This window comes from Phalangium opilio, unplaced genomic scaffold (assembly GCF_054372755.1).
Source record: "Phalangium opilio isolate 3A_F unplaced genomic scaffold, DU_Popi_V2 ptg000003l_1, whole genome shotgun sequence".
Taxonomy (NCBI): Eukaryota; Metazoa; Arthropoda; class Arachnida; order Opiliones; family Phalangiidae; genus Phalangium; species Phalangium opilio.
Genome location: NW_028324145.1, coordinates 6,138,491 through 6,151,746, shown reverse-complemented (window position 1 = coordinate 6,151,746; position 13,256 = coordinate 6,138,491). Strand labels below are relative to the sequence as shown.

General features: G+C 38.9%; 2 protein-coding genes across 2 annotated transcripts in view; both read right to left on the bottom strand.

The window, feature by feature from the left end:
- Positions 1-13,256, bottom strand: part of LOC149717353 (neurocalcin homolog) — a 54,350-nt gene that overhangs the window by 31,571 nt on the left and 9,523 nt on the right. The gene's annotated exons all lie outside the window — the stretch shown is intronic.
- Positions 1-13,256, bottom strand: part of LOC149717352 (neuronal calcium sensor 2) — a 49,563-nt gene that overhangs the window by 26,784 nt on the left and 9,523 nt on the right. The window lies entirely within an intron of this gene.

The window sequence follows — 13,256 nt, the reverse complement described above, 5'->3', positions numbered from 1 at the left end:
ATGGTTCTCAATGATGATGATAGTTAATTTGAAGGTATAAGACCGAGAAACTAAGCTAATTCAGGAGCTATATGTTGGGAGTCTTGGGACCAGTCTGGGAAATAGCATTCACACTTCCCCTGGTCCAAAATCAGTTAATTACTTGGACTAGTTGTTAAATTCAAGAAGAGGGGGTTAGTGGTACCAAGAAGTGATATCTAGTTTATTAGGGAGAAGGTATAAGTGGCATAAGTATTCGCGCGCCATAGTCCCAGTCCGCCTTTCAAAATACAAGGGGGGGACGTAAAGGGAGGCCGGGCTATTTCACCTCTCCTCAGTCGGAAAATAAGCAATTTTCGTTATTCGCGTCGCGCTGACGTGAGTTTTCAAGAGCCAATGAGATGCTGGTTGTAATTTAGAGGCGGGGATTAACTCCGGACCTACGTTTGGACTGGAGATAAAGCTGGAAATGTGGCGAATTTATACCTTCTCCCTAATTAACAAGATATATCACTTCTTGCTGGTACTCGGGACCAGTTTATTAATTGCCAATCTATCGGAAAACTAAGGAGGTGGACCAGACCTTAGTACAATACTGGACCCAAGGACTAAATTCCCATTCCCCAGACCATGGTTGACCATTTTATTATTATGGACACTATAGGAGTAGGGCAATAGTTTAAGACCTGTATAGAGTGTGAACAGTCCCCAAATATACTTGGGGTCATTTCTTCCAGCTTCCCTTTAAAAACAGTCAGTCGAACCCCCCCCCCCCCCTATATTTCAGCATATACCCTTCACTGTCATATAATATTTTTTGACAACGTATTTTCAGTATAGAAGGAGCTGATTTTTACACTAAAACCTTGTTTGACATTCCATCCGGAGGATATAATCAAATAGCCTATTATATTTCGCGAATCGTAAAAAGGGGCCAAAAGAGGCACCATATCCCAAAGCTATCCACCATTAAAATTCAACACCCTTTCGAACGCAAAAGCCTTATAGCCTTTATCCCCAGTACATATTCCGGGTGAAAAAAAGATACTGAGCATAAAGCAAAGCAAAAAGAAGGCTATTATCGCCTTCGGGAGGGATGCGAAGTGGAAGATGAGACACGGGAAATATTGAAGTCTAATCCTTCCAGTATAACGCTGGACCCATCTGGGTCAAGTTAGATTTCTTTCTTTTTATACTCGTGTTTTTATTTTGAAAGGTAAAGATTTATCGTAGAACATCTTGAAAGAAATCCTTTCAAATCTCAAGAAAGAAGATAAAACGCGCGCAAATGCCTACCCAAATTGAGATAAAAACTATTTGCTCAAAAAAAAAAAAATGGTATATATTACCAAGAAGTGATATCTAGTTTATTAGGGAGAAGGTAAAAATTCGCCACATTTCCAGCTTTATCTCCAGTCCGAACGTAGGTCCTGAGTTAATCTCCGCCTCTAAATTACAACCAGCATCTCATTGGTTCTTGAAAACTCACGTCAGCGCGACGCGAATGACGAAAATTACGTATTCTCCGACTGAGAAGAGGCGAAATAGCCCGGCCTTCTTTTACGTCCCCCCCCCCTTGTATTTTGAAAGGGGGACTGGGACTATGGCACGCGAATATTTAGGCCTCTTACACCTTCTCCCTAGTAAACCAGATATCGCTTCTTGATATTACTAATGGGAGTGCCATTTGCCAATATAGGCTTTCCCAATTTGTTTCAATTACCCTTAAATATATTTCAGAAAGTGGCTTGTTTGTTTTATCTTAATGAATTTCCGAATTTGATCTGACTTAACCGCGTTGGTTGATTCGGAGCCTCCGAAATGAACTAGGCCCATGCATGTCAAATTTTATGTGGGGAAATACCCAGTTTGTTAAGGAAAATATTTTCACCATATATGTGTACGAGATGGCGCTTATATTACCGTTGTGACAGGGGTCTTCCTTAAATTATCGTTGATATTTTAGGGGTCAGTCATAAAATTTTTATTATAGAGAAAAGTTTCATCCTAAAATTAACGTAAATGTTTTTGGGGCTATTCACTTTTTATTGAATCCTTAGGTTAGATTGTATTGATGACAACAAAATAAATTATTTCAATTAAAATAATTCAGTAAGAGTAATAAAAACGTATACTGGCAATCCGCGACCTTGGCCCAAATACAGTCGAGAGGGTCACGGGGTTGAACTTTGTTTATTTTACGGTAATATAAGCGCCCCCAAGCGTAAAACCACGGCGAACTAAATATTCTCGCTTCGCGACACGCATGGGTCTAGTTCATTTCGGAGGCTCCGGTTGATTTCAGTAACATTAGGGGAAAGATTCATTGGAAGTGCTTTGGTTGAGTTCCACTCAAAGGTTGCGGGACAGAGTCGAACTCAAAATGTAAAGAACGTTCTATTCTAGACCCATAACATTTCATCTTTATGAATAACCCCTAATTAAGCATGCCGTAAGATTTTGAAAAAAAAAAACGATTATACGTTATTTTCAATTCACAAAATTTAAAATTAGGCTTAAAACCATCTAAAATTAATCTCCCCGAGTCTAGTGAGCGTAATACAACGTTGTAGTATAACATGTTCTTCAGTTATTAACCCAACTTTCATCACGGGCACAACGCGAGTTCAAAGTTCAAACCGACGGACACCAAAACCTATAACGGTCACTTTTCAGGTGACTAAACAATATAAATTCAATTAGAGAAAGATGAGTTGGTAAAAAGAAAGAGAGAACGAAGTAACAAATCCAAAAGAGCTATAGTTGGGGTCTAAAATGTAACCACCCCTTTTCCAGAGGAAGAGAGAGCGAGAGAGAAAATCTAATTCAATCTCTGTATAGAAAACATAGTTTTAGTTGGTACGGAAGAAGTAACTTGACCATAAATGGAGTAGAAGAATCATGAGCGGAAAAAAGCGGGAGAAAGAAGTGGAAGGAAGATTTTCAGGATTTTATCCTTTTGAAAAATTCCTTAACTTTTCATCGGGACAGTTCTAAAAGATCGTTTTCTACAACGCCACGCAATTCGGTCCCTTTTTGAGGCCGCTGCTGCTACTTGGAAGTAAGCCCCCTTGTAAGATAGGATAGAAGGGAATAGCGGCTGGTCATCGTGCCTGCATGGTAGATAGGGCGGACTGGGCGGAATTAAATGGAACCGATCCCAACCCCAACCAACATCGATCGACGAGAGACAAGAGAAGAGAAAGAGATTCTTCACCCATAAAAGAAGAGGATATTATCGTATAGGCGTCTTCAAAAAGTTTACTCAATTCTCGCAAGAAAATTACGTATACTGTCTTAATTCTAAAGATGTTTTCGCTATATTCCAGAATCAAACACTCTTCTTTAGACTTATTTCGACCTTTTAGTTTCATTTTTAAGATTCGCTGAAATTCCTCGACCATTTGGGATCATTTGAGGATTCCTTGAAATTTCTTGATCTATTTGGGTTTAGTTTTACTATTCCCAGAACTTTTCCCGTCCTTTTGGTTTGAATTATTTGATTTCCCGACCAATTGGTTCCAATTATTTGATTTCCAGACCCTTTGGTTCCAACTATTTGATTTCCTGACCCCTTGGTTCCAATTATTTGATTTACCGAACACATCATGACCCTTTGGTTCCAATTATTTGATTTACCGAACACATCATGACCTCCAATTATTTGATTTACCGAACACATCATGACCTCCAATTATTTGATTTACCGAACACATCATGACCTCCAATTATTTGATTTACCGAACACATCATGACCTCCAATTATTTGATTTACCGAACACATCATGACCCTTTGGTTCCAATTATTTGATTTACCGAACACATCATGACCCTTTGGTTCCAATTATTTGATTTACCGAACACATCATGACCCTTTGGTTCCAATTATTTGATTTACCGAACACATCATGACCCTTTGGTTCCAATTATTTGATTTACCGAACACATCATGACCCTTTGGTTCCAATTATTTGATTTACCGAACACATCATGACCCTTTGGTTCCAATTATTTGATTCCCCGAACACATCATGACCTTTTGGTTCCAATTATTTGATTCCCCGAACACATCATGACCCTTTGGTTCTGATTATTTGATTCCCCGAACATATCCTGACCCTTTGGTTCTGATTATTTGATTCCCCGAACATATCCTGACCCTTGGTTTGGTTACAATTACTTTATTCCCTGACCTTTCCATCTAGTTTTCCGTCCCAAAATTTCGTATCCCCGTCAAGTATTAATGACCTTTTTAGCCAAAGATTCGGACTCTGTAATAGGTCCATTATACGTCTTCCATATCATTTATCTGACCATAACTGCATGTTCCTGACATAGTTAGCCTGAAACGGTTTCAATATTCACGTATGAGAAGTAAAGATTCCTGTTGTTCCTTGATAGTTCTACATAGATAGGAGGAGTATCATAGGCAGTCTCGCGAGGCTATAAACTTGACAGTACTCTATCCTATAGTAGGCCATTTTCTCCTTTAAAGGAAAATTCCCAAAAACTAGAATTGGAACCGGGCATGACCATCTACAATATTGAAGAGCTGGATACGGGCAATTACGTTTTCATACTGATCCTGTCCCTACGCGTTAGGCCTATCTGCGGGGATGACGAAAGAGGGCTATAAAATTCCATTGGACGACTAGTATCACCTGACAGATTCGTTCCATCGTGGAAGAGAGAGGATGAGTTGTAGGAATAGAAATGTTCGTGGGCCATAGAGAGCTTTCAGTTGGAGGACATAATTTACGCTACCATATTGGTGGGTTTAAAGAAAGAATGAAGCTGAGACCACCCAATATGGCTACCAGAACAGCGGTGAAACTTTGGAGGGTTGTGACGTACTACTATCCCATCTGAAACCTCTCTATTTGCGTCAAACAAATTCAACAGAGTACCTTGCGCACGCCCCTACTTTTAGTATGGGATTGTTAAGAGCTGCCACCTAGCGCTATTTAAAAATATAAGCTAGTTCTCATGAAATAGGCTTCTATTTTTAAAATACAGGGGGCATTGTGGACGTATTCGTGTCGTACGACCCTACCAAAACGCTGAGGATGCCGGGAGATAAGGGTACAGAGATTTCTACTCCGTCTCACCTTCGCCTCCAAGGTTTAATACGGTTTTATAGACCTCTGACGTCATTCGGCAAAGGCCTTAGGCCTAAAGTTTAGGATTCTTTAAGAAACTTAATTGCTCGTATCTTATTTAATATTGTAGATAGAGGCAAAGTTCCAATTAGAAACATTCATTATTTCATACACCCTTACGAATAAAAAACGAAATAAAAATTTCTTGGCGTTAACCCTTTCCTTTAAAAGCAACCACGAGCGCATTGGACCCTTTTCCATTTCGCGCTCGCGACAAGCGCAAAAATGGGACGAGTATGCGGGAGGAGAGCGGGACCTCTTCGATTAATCGATTTAAAAGCGCGTCTTTCGAGCAAGGGAATTTAGCGCTTAAGAACACGTGACGAAGACATTTTCCGCGCCAATATTTCCCGCGTATTACCCCCAGTAATAGAAAGAAAGAAGACACCCAGATGAATTTTACGAGGGGATGGACACAAGAGGAGGAATTAACTTAAGGTGGATAAACCGTGAGAATCGATTCCTGGTTGCCAATGTTTCACTTGCAATTTTTCGAAATTAAATCGTGCTAATATTTATATCCGAGTAGCCATTTTCTCAACGTACCTAGGTGGATTATGTGTTAAGAGCTAGACTAATCATAATTTATGACGAATTTGACCTAGCGAATAATTTATCTCGCTGAGCGTTGGACCTAGCGGGCGCACCATACCTCGCGTTACTACCACCAACCAATGCAAGTCCAAGGCGTAGAAAGACGTCAGAATTACGAGGCGTGACGGAAAATACTCAAGCCCGGCCCACAAAACCCGCATAGTAATTAACACGAGATATAAGAGTGCACAATAACTCCTAGTAACTGTATTTATTCCTAGTGGAATATTTTCGAGACTCAAAAGTGGTAATCAACGAAGCGTAAAAACGTTTGAGTAGTGAGTCCCACCTCGGAATTTTAGGAAATGAAGTGAGCTTTTTTGAAAAAAATTGCTTATACGAGCTAAAAAAGAACTCCAAGGAAATATGGTTTAGAAGTTTAAGAGCTAGGCCTACATCTGTCATAATCTTGAAGTGTTTTTAATCCAAGAGAGATTAAACCCTAGCTAGCATGATGGTAGGCAATTGGAAGACGTTTTTTGATCAATATATATTTTCCGCGCTACGAAATTGGCTATTTTCCGGTATATTTATAGGTCTAAATTTTTCAGTAGAAGGCCTCTGAGGACACATACAAAAGAATAATAAAATATCAAAAGAAAGAAAAAAAATGTTCTGGATCGTTACTAAGACGTTATAAGAAGCTTACACAGGGTTCGTACGAAATTTCCAAAAAACTATTTTCCTGATATCAGCAAGAAGTTATATCTAGTATCTCAGAGAGAAGGTATAAATTCGCCAGATTTCCAGCTTTATCTCCAGTCCAAATGTAGGTCCGGAGTTAATCCCCGTCTCTCAATTACAACCAGCAGCTCATTGGTTCTTGAAACCTCACGTCAGCGCGACGACGCGAGTGACGAAAATTACAGTCATATATTCCGACTGAGGAGAGGCGAAATAGCCCGACGCCTCCTTTTAAGTCCCCCCTTGTATTTTGAAAGGGGGACTGGGACTATGGCGCGCGAATACAAAGGCATCTTATACCTTCTCTCTGAGATACTGATATAACTTCTTGATATCAGATATTCCCAATTAAGCTTTAAAATGTACTTCTAATAAATTTCCTGATTCAGCGTTTGTTTGTTTGCATATATGTATGTATGTTTGTTTACGCACATTCACGATTTGTTGTGTTCCCTATTAGTAACACTATGGGGGAAGGTTCATTAGAAGCGGTTGGGTTCTGCTCTAGGTTGGGACGGACGTAGGCAAACCCCTAGCCATTAAGCCTGTAAAGAACGTCCTAATAATAACAATTAAGCACAGTTTTATTGACATTGAAAGTCGTTAAAAATAGTTTATAAAAAAAACATCATGCAGATAAGACTATTTAGTGTTTAGTGTCTACATAAACAGGGATTCCAGGATACTCTTCCGGGCTTCCAGTCCCTTACGGCTTCTTTTTAAACACTCTGGAAAAGCCAATCTTACAGAGTTTTCCATATATACATGAACCCTGTTATAAAAAGGCCCTGCAGATAAAAATCGCCATACAATACAAGGGGGAAGAAAAAAATAAAAATAATAACTTGGGGATGTCATTTTTTTTAAAAAAAAAATAAATAAATAAAAAAAGGCGCTAAGTACATATCGTCAACAAAGGGTAAGGTTCTTTGACTTTCCGAGCTAAAATCCCCCACAGGCTCTACCTACACTCCCAGGAGCTAATAAAGCCAAGCCAGGAACACATACAACTAAAAGGAATCATTGTGTACTCCTATATATCCCATGTTTATTTCTACACGGCATTTGTAGGCCGGGCTTGAGAACTTACTATCCCGTCACATAATTCTGACGTCTATCTAACTGTGATTTTATTGGTTGACTAGCTGTTACCCGCGGCGTCGCTCGCGTATAATAAGAACTTACATCAAAATGATATAAAGAATGGGTAGATTTTACTGTGGACTAATATTTTTGTAGCACCCTAGGAGCGAAGGCACTCGGCGTTGCCCGTCGGGACATTTTTAATTACTTTTCATAAAGAAGGGTTTTTAAATTTCTGGCCGCCATTTAAAAAGGTGGCAACAAATCGAACTCAAAAAACCATTCAGCCCGTCTATAGGTTTAAGGAAACCAATGTACTAAATATTTGTGAAATCGGTTGAAACGCGCGGACTTTATTAAGATGGCGGCGGATTGGAAAAATCATTCTTAGTACGCGCCTCCTACTTATGAGTAGCGTTCCTGCCAATTTTCAGCCATCTAAGTCAAGCGGTTTGGGCTGGGCGTTGATTATCAGATTGATTTATATAGATATAGATAGCAACGGGAGGTCAGGTGCAACGCGCAGCGAAATAGATTATTCGTGACGCAAAATTCGTCATAGATAACCATTAGTCTATTGCTCTTCCCATAAAACCCGCCTGGGACAGTGGGTACGTTGAGAAAACACGGCTGCACAATGATTCCTATTGGCTTCATGGATGTATTCCCGGTCAAGCCTTGGTTCCCCTATTTTTGACGCAACTAGGTCTATTTTCGTGAACTGAACTATTCTTTTCTGGGAAAGTACTTTTCTATTAGCCTTCAGGCACCCTATGAAAACTGTATAAAGACGTATACATACTCCCTTATTATTGTTAAGGATTTAACGTTTAAGCTTCTTCATATAGAAAAAGAAAAGATCGCACGCTTTCACCAAATCCTAAAAGTTTCCCTTAATCTTTTTTCTATCCCTCTTACTTTCTGCGTCATCTATATAAACAATAACTGAATATTCATTAAAGAAGAAGAATCCCTTCTCAATTCCGATGGAATAAGTTGGCACTACAATAGAGACAGTGTAAAAGAATTCATTTGGATTGACGTCATAAAACGCTAAGGTGGATGATAGAGCAGACAGAACTTTTTTAAAAGCATCGTCTGCTTGATATAGTAAGATAAATTACGATGGAACGTTGATTGGTATGTGGACGCAAAGACGTTTGAAAGGGCTTTAAAGTTGCCCGTCCACCAAATTTGGTTTCTACTGTTTTAAGTCTTTGTTGTTCATATACCACAGGATGTTTCGTCTTGAGATAATTAGGTGGTTGGTCAAACACCAAATTATATTTTAGCCCCGGACAATTGCAAAAGAGGATATTGTCCTCTTTGAAACGATATCAAATACTTTGGTCTATACAACAAGGATGATGGGGGATGCGTAATCTAAGGGAGATCGGCACGCTAACTGTGGAACGACTCGGTTTGACGCTAGAAATGGAGATGGAATACTCGGAAAAATGGCGGGCGGATACGTCAGACCAATCAGGAAGACCGCCCGCCATTTTTCCGTATACTCCCTCTGCATTTTCTAGCGTCCCACCGGACCTGAGCCGTTCCACAGTTAGAGCGTCGATTTCTCTCAGATTACGCATCCTTCCCCCATCATCCTTGTCTACATCAACAAGTGCTGGAGATATTCGGTTTACCAAACATTTTACACGCGATAAATTGTAATTTGCAAAACTAAAATTATTGAAGCTCTAGCAATTAATAGAACCTATCAATCTATGTCTCTAGTAAATTTTATGCAAAAACATTCAATGGATATAAAGTTAAAATTACAAAACTACGCAACGATTCTCTTTTAATTATAATCACAATATTTTCCCTTCCCTTGTACGCACAAGTTCAACCCACGAAATTTTTGTAATCGCTAATGTTTACGACAAAAATGCTAACGAAGCAATGAATTTAATTAGTTAGCCAGCAGCCCAGCAGCAGTTGGGGAAGTATATTTACTCCCATAACGACGACGCGAATGTCCACCCAAAATATTCAAATTACACAAATTCCATTCTTACCCTTGCAAGGATAGCGATAGAAAGTTTAAGAAACTGACTGCGTTCCAAACACAAATCTCTATACAGTTTTGACGCAAAAAATACCCACGTGCTTTTAAAATATATTTCATTCACATAAAGGCCGGTTTTCACGGGTGGCAAAAATCGAGGCAAAATGGAGCGAAAACGAAACGAAACGAAAAGTGGGAACCTTTTCGCGTGAGCAGGAACTAACTCTTAATTTTCCACAGCCAATCATAGGCCTGGATAGTATAACATCATGAATGATGCAACGTTTATACATAAGGAGAATAGTATATTGTTCATTCCTCCAATCCTCCCATGGCCTAAAGCACACGACATTCATTTGTACGTTGGATATTTCATCATATTTCTACAGTAAACAAAGCAGACGATTGAGCAGACGTCAACTGGAGTCGTATTAATGTTGTGCCCACTTTCTTTTGCATGAAAATCCGTTGCATATTCTAACTCCATAATTCGGTCCCATGAAAACCGTGCTTTATGGCTTAGGCTTAACGAAATTCAAAATTTCAAAGGCATGCTCACATTCTAGAATATTTCTTAAACTCTCTAATATCTTTCCATGGCTAACTCTAAAAATACCCTCGCATTAACAAAATAAACTATCTATCTTCTAGTTTTGTTTCTTTTCACTGGGTGACCTAAAGTGGGGACATATATAAAAATCCTTAAATAGTCTGGCCTATTTTAGGCCTAAAATAACTTTCAATAAATCCTCTTAATTGATTAATGCAGGTCCTACCTATATAGGCTTAGAGGGAAAAGGGAAAATTTGGTACAGTTTAAACAACGGTTATAGGATAGAGTTACATACATTCAATTAAGTTGATGGAATACAATATATCTTATGAAAAAATTAAAACACCTGATATCATAAACGGGTTTTAAGACATGACGATGTTGAATATTAACAGCTATAGGGAAAGGGTTAAGTATACTGTATAAATAGCCTTGGCCTTTTTAGTTTAACCTTTATAATAAATAATAAAACCGTAAAAAGTTAACATAAACGGTACGGTTCGGAAGGTAAACAGCGTATTTCCGATAAGTCTGCCGTAAATTAAATGGTACGTTTTATGGGTAGGTCAAAACAAGAAGCGATATCTAGTTTACTAAGGAGAAGATATAAGATGCCTAAGTAATGGCGCGCCATAGTCCAGGCAGTCCCCCTTTCAAAATATAAGGGGGGACGTAAAAGGAGGCCGGGCTATTTCGCCTCTCCTCAGTCGAAAAATACTTAATTTTCGTCATTCGCGTCGCTCTGACGTGAGTTTTCAAGAACCACTGAGATGCTGGTCGTAATTTAGAGGCGGCGGGGATTAACCCCGGATCTACGTTCGGACTGGAGATAAAGCTAGAAATGTGGCGAATTTATACCTTCTCCCTAGTAATTAACTAGATAACGCTTTTTCTTTAGATAAAGGTTCAATAACGTTCTTAGATTGAAGACTCCATATGTATGACTATTTTTCCTTTGTTTTAGGGGCCAATCAATGTTTGGGAGCCCACATCTCCGTAACTAAATATATTGTAGACCCCCATCATGACCTTTGACACTTTCCACTCAGTTTGACCCCAAGAAAACACCCTTTAATTTACGGCAGACTTATCAGAAACACCCCTTACACTTCTTCTTGCCTGTCGTAAATTAATGGTAATTTTATCTATTTCTTTAGTTTCGTTTGCTGAATTAATAAGGCAATTTCGAGTAATTTTCATATTAAAATGATAAGGGTTAGGCCTGGCCTACTCTGTCCAAGTCTATAGTAAAGAGATAAGGGAATACGTAATTTAGTATGGATGAACGATTCATGTGGTTTAAAATCGGGGACGAATAATAAAAAAAGAAGAACGATTTAATGAATCTTTGAATGATGATTACAAATCCCATTTGATCGGTGAGGGGAAAACCCTGCTTGACAGACAGCCAAGAAAGACGCGACAAAATTGTTTAATTTCTTGGTCCTACTTCATTCTAATGTATGGAAAGAAACGAACGAGATGGAGACATAACTCAAATTTTGAAATGTCACAACTAAATACCTTAAACACTACCAAGGAAAACCATTTAGGGTGTAACAGCTCAAATTGTTTTCAACACAACGATGCTAAATACTTAAATCTAAACCACACGAAATAACAAACATTGTCTTCCATATGGTGATACAAAATACATCGGAAGTGACAACAAATCCACAAGTAGGCCTAGAGCTAAAAAAAAAATAACAAATGAAATCCCTTTAGGGTGTGACAGCTCAAATTGTCCTCTACACAACGATGCTAAATACTTGGGATCTTCTATTTAGTGGTACAAAATACTCTGGAAGTATATGATAGAATAAGTGACACCACCTCCACAGCGAAACAACAATGTATAGCTATTAAGACCAAACGCTTTAGGTCTATTGCAACGAAGTAATTATCTTATTGCTGACGTCATCATCAAGTAGGGATCCATATACTCGCTCGTCGCTATGGAAACCAAATCCTTTATTAGGCCTACACACAGTCCGCCTACTATAGGTGAAAATTACAAGCCAGTCCCGAACTGATTCTGCAAACTAGTACAAGTGCCGGAAGAACTATTCTAAAACCATCCCCCGCGCCAAATAATTCGCCCGAAATTTTCAATACCGAACAAGTTTGGATTCACTACATGAGAACTGTTTATGAACTCATAAACAATTTGACGTCAGCTAAGGTCGAGAATTCGGGGTTATTTGTGACGTAGATAAGGAATGAATTCCAAAAATTCATTAAACAGTTCACGACTGGCGAATTAAACTCCCCTAATGATTTGGCGCCAAAAAAACGGCACGTGCTTTTTCCCGCCACTTTATCAGATTATTTATATTTGAAAGTAGTAGGTCTATAACAGGAAAAGACAAAGGAACGATATAAGGAGAAGCAATCTAATGATATCTATCCAAATGGTGCAAAAACTACAAGTGCACTTTCCCGCCACTACGGTCACGTGTTTCGATTTTATTTTTAAATCCTTTCACCAAGGCTTAGCTATTTGAAATTGAGTATAACACGACAAAGACAGGCCAGGGAGGAAAAATAAAGGGAGAAGCAATCTAATTCGGTTAAGGGAGCGGGGCACCAAAAATCAAAGCCCGTGAAACACGAATCTTTCAAAGATAGGGAGGTTGGTTATCCGTGGAATTATTTTAGCAACACTCAATGGAATTAAAAGGCCAGGGAAAAAGCGTGGAAACGAAACGATCTTGGATCTAAAAATAATAAAGACCCCCGAAAGTTTTTGGATACATTATTACAGCCCCCATAGACCATTAGTGGCTTGGACGTGAAGCAAATTCGGACAGACAATTCAACTTTACAATATAGGGAATTTGGCAACAGTGAAGTTAGGCCGCTGAAAGAGTATAGCGGTCGATTATCAATTTGTTAAAAGCCAGAAAAGAGGAAGAGGAGGAGAGACGACCACTAGGCTACCATTCCTGATTGTAACTGCGTAATTGAATCAGTTATTGGAATCAGACCGTCACCAAACCAAAGTTAGACGACCCAGGGACTGAATTAAGAGTTCATTTTGGGGTTCAAATCAAAAGCCTAGATATTGATTGTTAAATGAAAGATTTGAGGTAAAATTTTCTTGGGCATAAATCATTCATAACTGCTATATATTTGATTGAAAGAGTTGTTTGTTAAATCTTTAGCGAATTTGAACAAACTACATTGGTGACAT